Here is a 9,669-nt window from a genome sequence, read left to right on the forward strand (position 1 = left end):
TCTTACTAGAGCTGTTGGACAGCAAGGGCATTGTGTACGTACGTAGCTCATATCTGTCTTGATTTGGAGCAGCTTGCGCACTCACCCAGCCGTATTCCGGAAGATGTTGGCTGCCATTCTCTTCAGATCACCATAATATGTGTATAACACCCGAACAGTTTTTTTTTTTTTTTGCGCTTTCAGGAAGTTTGTTGTGAACTGATATCATCAGATTGAGAATACGCAGATTAACACCCAGTTTCTGGAAAGTAAAATGTTTTTTCGTGTATTCTCCTCAGCATCAAGTATTCAAGTTAGAGGTTGTCTTTTTTTTTGCGAGAAAACTTTGTCATTACACAGACATGACTTAAGTTTTTCAGATTCCGATATCCTTTTACTTGATATCCATGATTGTAAAGAGCTGGCTGAGGAACAATATAACCGCCCTGTGTTTCAGATTTTACAGTTAGCATCGTCACTAGACAGCCTCTTAGTCATCCTTTTGTCGTCTGGATGATGCAAATATACACTTTAAGTCTGAAGTATCTGAGGCGCCCTCAAACGAAACGAATAGTTCACTGAGAGCGCATAAATGATGAATCCACGTCCATATGTTTGGTTAGCTAGCTTAAGCCTAACTGGATCCTTGACGATCTGAATACTAGCAGCGTGATGCTATCACAGAAGAGAGATATGTGAGCATCAAATGGAACACCAAGGTCAGTCAAGACTCAAGAGCCATCGAAACCATACAATCTCGGATGTGGCAGTGGCAAAGGCTCGAAGTTCAGCGTTAGCACTAGGATGTGAACATTGGAGTCTGTTTTTTGTACTTTCATGCAATAATAGAAGTCCCAAGAAAGACATTGGCTAGTGATTTTTTCTATCACCTTTATTCTCTTTCTTTTTCGTTACTTTTTACACGGCTCGCTTACAACTCTGTAGACAAAAAATGTTAATTCCTAGTGTTTTTTTACTTGTATACAAAAAAATATATTAAAAAATATATATACTGTGTATAAAAATAATGTTGACCACATATTTAATTTTTTTACACATGTATAAAAAATGTTTCTAATTTATTAAAGAAATGTAAAATGTACATTGAATAAAGGCATAAATAAAAAAGTATATTTAAAAAATTGTATTAAAAAATGTCAAATGTCCTAAAATATTCCTGATGTATACGAAAAATATACACTATGTGAGAAAAAAAATTATTCCCGTTGAAAAAATGTCCACCTGTATTTGAAAAATATTGACATGTATTCAAAAAGGCGCTCAAAACTTGTATTTAAGGGGAAAAATGTACATCGTGTATTTCGAAAGCAGTGAAAACCGAGAAAGAAACAAAGAAAAAAAAGGAGAAAAAGAAAGAAAAAGCAGTGAAAACCGATAAGGAAACAAAAAGAAAGGAAAAAATCGAGAAAGAAACAAAGAAAATCAACATATATGAAGGCGAAGAAAAGAAAAACTGACGAAAACTAACGAAAAACACAAGGTATAATAAAGAAGAAAAGAGCAACAAATATGTCTGTGGGCACCAGGTTCTGAACCCCGAGCCCCGCGTCCCTCCTTGAGACGACACAGGGGTAACCCTACAACTCCCCCCTGATCCCCCATCCCTCCCCTCCCCTCGTCTCTGTCGGGCAAAGCCCCGGCAGCGGCGGGGCGGCGGGGTCTCTCCTCGGCGCGGCCTGCTCCTCCTAGCCATGGTGTGGCGCTCTTCCGTTGGATGAGCTTGGCAGCGTGGGGAATCGAAGTTCCAGCAGCGGCTCGGCGCGGTGGTTGTGATGGTGGCGCGGCCCCATCAGGTGGTGCTGCCTGTGGCAGCGACGGCCAGGGGTCTCGGCTCGGTCCGATTCGGCTCGCCCGGATCTAAATCTGGCCAGTCGGGATTCGGTCGTTGCTACCTTCAGGCGTGGTGATGCTGGGCCTCCATGGCTGCTGGGCATGATGGTGGTGCAAGCGGCTGAGGTGGTAGCTCGGTGTGGTTGTGGCTGTCGATGGTGCACAGCGGGAGGCGTGGAGGAGTGGTGGTCTTGGAGGGGTGGTGGCTCGGTGTGGTTGTGGCCGTCGACGGTGCACAGCGGGAGGCATGGAGGAGTGGTGGTCTTGGTGAGGCGGATTGGCGCGTCGATGTGTTTGGAGGCGCCGGCCCAATCTATCAACCAGAATGGTGGCGACGCTGTGATGGCTAGGCTAGGATAGAGTTCCTGGTGAGCAGCGAGCATCGGGCCACCTCTGGGTTGGGTGGCGAGCGAGGTTGCTCTCCCGATGGTGCCGGCGTGGGAGTTGTCCATGTGGTTAGGTGATGGGTTGTCGAAAGGCTGTCCCTTGGAGTGGGTGACAGCCTTCAGGGTCATTCCATGCTCTTGCCGAAGGTGTTGGTGGTTGTTGTCCCTCGGCCAGGTGGAAGGAGTTGGTTGGACTGCGCTTCTCTCTGCCATGCGGTCCTCGGCTTTGCAGCTACGACGGTGAGGTGTTGCAGTGGCGGCGGTTCTAGGCTACTTGGACAGTGCTACCCAATTCCTTCGAGGTGTGGAGATGTGCGATGGTCGGATGAAAATCTTGCACAGCTTCTGCCAGGCTGACGACAATGGCACATGTGGGTGTCGTTTTCCTTCTTGGAGGCGTTGTTGATGTGTATTCGACATCTCCCTTGCTTGTGTGGAGTTGGTTATTGTCTCTGGGCAAAAGCCTCGATTTGTTGTAGGATCAGCGCGATGGCGACGTCCTCGACGTCGCTCCTCTGTTGGGAGCATCGTGTTTGGAGACACGGCTTGGTTCCTCGTTGTTTCCCCCACTGTTAATCATGGTCCTATTTCGATCCTCGGTGGCACTATGTACGTCTGTCATCGGTGTGTCCAAGACGTGTCTTCCTCGGAGCTGATCAGTCCTACCATTCATTTGCCACCTTCTCTTCGGCATTCAGGGTGGATGGTGCGTTGACAAACAAAGTTCAATGGGAGCCGGTGGTCTTCGGAGGTGCCCAACATTAGTCGAGACGCGACGTTGTTCTCGGTCAGGACATGCGCTTTTGCTTTGTAGTTTTGTTTGGTCGTTGATAGTTGTATTTGGTCTTACCTGGGTGTGTGGTGTTCGTATGCAATGAGTGGTAGTATTCTTGCATATACAACTCTATCTTCTATAAAGCTATGATATGCCTGGACGTACTCTCAAAAAAATTAAGAAGAAAGAAGAAAAACAGAAGAAAATAAAATAAAAACCGAATAAAGAAAACTAGTGAGAAACAAAGAAAAACCAAAAGAAAATAAAAAAACCCAAAGAAAACCTACGAACGAGCACCAGCGAACGGAAAAAAGACGAAACTTATTTACTCAAAAAAAGATGAAACTATGACGACCCAGTAGACATACCACAGGAAACAACATCAGGCGAGATGGAAGGAGCACCTTACATAAGCGAGATCTCTATTTTTAATGAAGCAGTTGGTAGTTTTTGTCGGTCAATTTTCATCCCATCTTTGCTGTTTTTTTCATCCTAAAAAAATCTATAAAATTTTGTAGGTTAAGACAACTATGACTAGCGAACAAAAAATCGGACGACGCCCTAGCCTCCCTCGCACGAAAAAAAACCCTCCTCTCGATCCACCCCTGGCGCTGCCCTCATCTCTCGCTCCGCCCGCCGCCGCCGCCCCTGCTTCCCTCCCGCTCGACCACCTCCACCGCTCCCACCCTTCTCTCCATTGTCGGATCCGCTTGCTCGTCAAGGTTAGGCGGCGAAAAGGTCTTGATATATGCCTTGGCCACAGGTCTGCAGGTGCCCACAGAATACAATCCATCGCCACCCATGACTCCCTCACCCTGCTAGGGTTCCTAGCCCCGTCCTCCGCCGCCGCTGCGTGTTCCCGTCCGACCTCGCCCGAGCGATTTCTTGACCTCGCCGGGAGCAGGCAGCTGGATCCCGCCGCCGTGCCTCCCTCTCTCCCTTCTCTTCTTTTCCCCTACCTCTCTCTCTCCTCTGAACTGAGCGTCGTTCCTCTCTGCAGGTGCCGCCATGGCCGCGTCTTGGAGCTCGCCGCCGTGGGCTGCGTGCCCCTCCGATGACGGCCTTCCTCGCCCACGTCCAGGTCTCTAAATCCTAATTTGGGCGTCAATTTATTTTGCGCTTGATACTGATTTTGGCGGGATTTTCGTCCTCATCGCGTGTTTCATGGTGACATTTTAGGTCCCCTGGCCGGCCATCTTCCATTTTCTCTATTCCCGCCCCATGCCCCTCCCCAAAGATCCCTCCCTCTCATGGGCGTCACCACCATCACTGCACCCAGCCTCCCTCATCGTGGTGCAGTCAGTTCCGTTCCGTGGCCTCTATCGTGTCTTCGAAGAAGGTCGTGATACGCCACAAGTGGGAGCGGAAGCTGCGATGTCAAGATCTACAAGCAGGACATGAACCACCTTGCCATGTATTTCCTCGTCACATTAGGATTCGTCGACGCCGCCAACAGGTTCTGTATCAATTCCGGCACCCAACGTACTGTATGCCCACACATTTAAATCATGCCGGTCTTACTCCTGCAATACTCCTCGAATAGTACTTGAGATTTAGGCAGCGGTGGGCATGGTAATTAATTTTTATTTAGTTGGTTCATTTACTATCATTGGAAGTGCCAGAAAGATCTCACCGTCAAGAGCAGCGCTGCAGGTCATTCACCTGGTTGGCCTCTTTGATGTATCTGGTGTTGTTGTGTCAATGTGGAAGGAGAGCCCGCTTCTCCGGGACGCTGGCGCTGACATGCTCACTGTAGGCACCGTCATGGCGGTGCTCGACTTAAGGGAGGAGGTCGGCAACCACCACTTCTTGAACCAAGTAAAGTTTTGCTTGCCATTAAAATAATCTCGTTTCTTGTTTTTTTTCTCTTTCTGATATGATTGATGATTGATTCCATTTGCACAAAAGGATTCTTGAGAAAATAGCACAAGCTAATTCAAAATCATCTCTTAGTTGATCAAGCATATAATTAAAAAAGTGAAGGTAGAGAAGTTTGGAATAGTAACCTCGTGGTTTAGTTACCCATGCATTAGAGATCCCATGCAAACTATTGTGATTTGTGAGAAGTTTCAGAAATTTGTAATTTGTGAGCGGAGGATGGTACTAAGTTCTTTCTCATGCAGTTACATTGTTGTCATGTGCTACATTCTCCTTTGATCCTGTAAGCAAAAGGCAATATATATACTGTTAGACCTTGAAGCTCCAAGACATCTTACGTTTTGTATGTACTCCCCTGGTTATTTAGCAAATGCCAAAAAAGTGTGTTGTTTCTTTCATGTGTACATCGTTTGGCTGGGAGTTTTTCCTACTTGTTATGAATATTAGGAACTTAAGCATATAATGTCGCATCGAACCTGTAAGCAAACATCGTATATGGTGTGCTCTAATATTCCTTAGATATAGTTTTTTTAACGAAATAACGGTGCCCAAGTCACTTCTAATCGATAGCATGTGATTGTGTAATAGTACACTCACAATTCATTGTGATCAAATGTACACAGAGTTTGCAGAAGCTATGGAAGAAATGGTAACTTGCTTACTTGGGAAAACTGCATTGGATAGCGATGATGGTGACAGTGGTAAATTGTCTGAATCTATAAGCACATTTTGTGGAAGCTTGCATGATAGGATTTATACCTAGAAGTTCTTGCACAAAGGACATTTCTTGATTTAAAGCCAACTTTGTTATGTTTTGATGGTAATGCTCCTTTGTTCAAAATTAACAAATCCTTCATGAAAAGAACTGTTGATGCGACTTTTTCTATACACGTGGTGATGCTAAGGCTCAGTTTGAACTACAAAATTAGTTTATAGATTGGAATGTGCTCTGCATTACTGAAAGAGATTTTTTTTTCTGAAGATGAATCTAAATAGTGTGACGGTCTGAGTACTCGTGGGCGTGACGAGGTGATTGCGGATCCACCAGAACATGCGAGTGGCAATGCTTCAGGACAAGCAGGTCAGATTATTGTCCAAATATTTTTTTGTATGATTGGAAGTGCAAGCATTTCTCCAAGACGGTTTGGTCCTGGTGTTCATGCAGCCAGCGACGGCATAGCTTCACAGAATGGAGTACGACGTAGGTGTCCAAGGGTTGTATCAGGTCGCATACGAAGATCCTGAAGTTGCAAGTAGATACAGTCAATAGCATAGTTAAAGGTGATATGGGAGATAATTAAGTTCCCTAGGCAAGCTGGATTGAAGCTTGATGAGCCGAACCCAAGGGGCGTGCTTAGTTTCTACCACAAAATTCTATCATTCACATCAACCGATGTTGCAAAGCAAGTAAAAATGTACTAGAGTCAGATATTTGTTGGCAACGGCTTATTGGGCTTTTTCAAATCAATATTACTTCCACTAGCAGGAAATGGTTCAAGCATACTTATCCAAATCTTATAATCCTGATGGGAGAAAACATTGTGAAGGAGTTCAGGCTGAATGGCCAGTTAACAAGAATCGGGTGGATCTGCGTGTGGTGGATGATCGTTTACAAGGAAGGTTGAATGTATGGTTCCTGGAGATGATCAGATGGTGCCACGTATTTGACCTGCGATTTGTGGTAAGTTCCAAAATGTACTGTGAAAATCTGTCTTTAAGATACAGATAAATTGGTTTTGCACATAAAATTCATCACACAACTGTTATAATTTGGGTGCGCTTCGTAGAGTCTTTTTATGTTTTGATGCATGTCGATATGGCATAACATCAGACATCTTGGAATAAAATTAATTTTCTCCCCGCCGTCTCATGACAGATAATTCACTATATGTGTTTAATCCATGAATAAATTAGAATATGCTCTTCTTTATTATTACTTTTGGAAGAATCAAACTGCAATATACAAATATGTTCAGAGATTCAAAATGATATAACAACAGTCAGGAGAAGATATATGAAAGGAATGCATAGCCTAAATGTGTACATTGGCTTCCCTGGAAAAAATTGGTATGTCCATTAGTTTTCCCCACTGTATCATTGGAACTCATTTGGACATATTTCCATTAGAGAGAGAGTAAGGTTTCCCCAATGCAGAAAGTATGGTGCTGCTTTGCATATTCATAAAGACAGGCCATAGCATCATGTATTTTCTGTTCATCATAATTACTGTTTGGTTCGTCCTAGAAAGTGCAGTAGGTGTCAAGAAATAATACAACTTACTTCTTTTACATGTCTTGATTGCTCAACTAACTCTGTAATGTTTTGGTGTAGCCTCCAATAGTTCCAATGAATGCTCCATGTGCTCCACGCTACGATATAAACCATGGTCCAGAGAGAATGTAAGGAAGTAGGAATCAGCAGGCGTCTCTGAGTTGTTTCAGTTACCATATTTGCTTGCAAGGTATTTTCCTTCTTATGTTGAATAAACAATATAGCTAAGGTACTTATCGAATCATAAGGCATTCATGTGTGCTCCCTTATTTTGTTATGTGAAAATACAATAGATTCTATGACCTTATAAATTGTTTATTATTAAAATGGCAAGTTGCCTTCACCCTCTTATTTTATTCACACTCCCACTGATGCAATAATATGTTCTCTTTGAACCTTAACAACCTTCATCAAAGCTACACAAAAAAGTAACAAGAACCGACACATTTGTTCATAGCACAAAGCTTTTTTCTATATTTTTGTAGTATTTCGATTCTCAGCTAGAGCAATGTTCAAACTTATCCATATTTTATTCCTGAAATTTGGAAGGCAATAAAAAGAGTTTATTTGCCTTACTTTTTGTCATGTGAATAAAAACAAAGCTTCACCACAAGGCGATATTCTGGTGACTAAATTAAACTGAAAGTCTAGCAAAGGAATCAAGTTTTACACTTTTTTTAGTAGCGAGAACATTGACTCACTCAGGCCATTTTCCGTTCTTCCTTTGAAGGTGTGAGGGTGAAGCCAACTCTAAAAGTGGGGTCTGTTCAAGTAGAAGGAACATGCCAAGATGAAAGAAGACGGAGCAAAAAAACCTATAGAGGCATGAACGCAACACTATCTAAAACGTCTCACACTTCTGTCTAGGAATATAATGGAATCTGGGAAGAAAGAAAGAGGAAGAGTTCGCACCCACCTTCTCTCAAAGCCGCCGCTTTGAGTTCGTGTCGGCCCTACTGCAGTCGGCAGTTGTCAAGGTCGACCTGCGTGCCGCAGGGGAGCATCACCGCCCTACACGCCGAGGGGCGCCATGCGCTGGCTCCCACGTGCGGTTTGACCAACAAGTCGAGATTGCGCGTGCGGAGGTAGAGGGCAAGGAAGGGGAATCCGGCGTGCCCGCCCTGCACAACATCAGGCCACATGGAAGCTCCCGAGCACGAAAACGAACGCTCACTACTCTCTCCTTCTTGAATTGCCGGCATCGCTTTAGGTGCCCGCTTACTTCCTCTCTTTCCCTTTTACTCTTTCTTTCTTCTATGCCTTTTATTTTTGATTGATGGACATCCAACTCGAGCTTATTTATTTTTCCATAATTAACTAAGAAAAAAATACAACTTACCCTTTCTCACTATTTACTGCAACCGTACTTTCTTTGAAGATGGGTGAAGAGAGCTGAGCATTTCTGGTGAAGCTGGAGGAGGATGGAAGAATAATAGTCATTTTGGAGCTAGCTACGACCTCCTCTGGATGTTTCATAGGGTTCCGCACAATGTGTTCTCCTGTAATTTGGTCACCAAGGCTGCTGAAATGATTTGGCATCTGAACTTTGTCAAGGTATATGGTTGTTCATACTAAGTTGATAAGTAGAACATCATGGCATATGCTAATCATTTGTATATCCAAATTTAGGTAGGTTGATGGAAAAAAGGAATCACAATATACATTGCTACATATTCTAATAAAATTCTATTATGGTGGTGATTATCTATCTCTAGCATTTATTATTATGATTTCAGTGTGCCATTAGCATTCTATATAATACTCACCAACTAGAATTTAGTAAAACACAAAAGTGTGTAAGCTAAAGATTTTCCATTGTTCCTCGATTGTTTTCCGGATGGAACTCTTACTGGTTCAAAGTTTCAGGAATGTTATTTTTGCTCTAGCTTTTATTTTATATTTTTTGTACAATCAACAAAGAGTATTAAAAAGGTAGTTTGTGCCAGTTGTTTGTGTTGTTAAGAAATAAGTTGAAATGTCTTCAGACATTTTTGAATTTCTTTTATCTACTAAAGCTACATTTATTAGAATTGTTTTGCACATTTGAAGCTGATTGTTAAGATAGTGTATCTGAACATTATTTCTGGGTAAGAGAACCAAATATTTTGTTTGCGGGACGGGTATCCTATAATCTAATTCAGATATAAGAGATGATTACAACAATGTTCTAATCTCGAGTTGCTACTAATGCAGTCCTTATTGGAAGACGCAGATTGCAGATCATTCTATCCCTGTAAGACCAAGATTTTGATGCTCCTGTTACCTGGCATCGAGGTTGAGTAACATGTTTTTGGTCATCAAGCTTATGTGTAATGTAGTTCTGCCATCAAGCTTATGTGTAATGTATTTCTTAGAATGGTGTTTCAGCCATTTCTATGTAGGTGGCATGTGTGATGGCATGTATTTCAGCCATATCGATTTAGGTGGCATGTGTACTGGCACAAGAAAAGGAAGGCCCTGAACTGAAAGGAGCAACATATATTAATGAATTGCCCTGAATTGAGAGAGAGAGAGAGAGAGAGAGAGAGC

The 9,669-nt window shown here is 43.2% G+C and overlaps 1 long non-coding RNA gene across 13 annotated transcripts in view; it reads left to right on the forward strand.

Annotated features, from left to right (window-relative positions):
• The first annotated feature begins 3,554 nt into the window (after nt 1-3,554).
• Nucleotides 3,555-9,669, forward strand: part of LOC119286433 — an 8,193-nt gene continuing 2,078 nt past the window's right edge. For 3 of the 13 annotated variants that reach the window (XR_005140432.1, XR_005140430.1, XR_005140433.1), the window contains exons 1-10: nt 3,555-4,072; nt 4,171-4,563; nt 4,637-4,809; nt 5,493-5,570; nt 5,852-5,950; nt 6,035-6,550; nt 7,201-7,330; nt 7,871-8,350; nt 8,519-8,694; nt 9,334-9,414. This is a non-coding gene — a long non-coding RNA (uncharacterized LOC119286433). The remainder of the gene's footprint in view (nt 4,073-4,170; nt 4,564-4,636; nt 4,810-5,492; nt 5,571-5,851; nt 5,951-6,034; nt 6,551-7,200; nt 7,331-7,870; nt 8,351-8,518; nt 8,695-9,333; nt 9,415-9,669) is intronic. The other 10 variants (XR_005140437.1, XR_005140438.1, XR_005140436.1 and 7 more) reach the window with 10 other exon arrangements.

This window comes from Triticum dicoccoides, chromosome 4A, assembly GCF_002162155.2.
Source record: "Triticum dicoccoides isolate Atlit2015 ecotype Zavitan chromosome 4A, WEW_v2.0, whole genome shotgun sequence".
Classification (NCBI taxonomy): Eukaryota; Viridiplantae; Streptophyta; class Magnoliopsida; order Poales; family Poaceae; genus Triticum; species Triticum dicoccoides.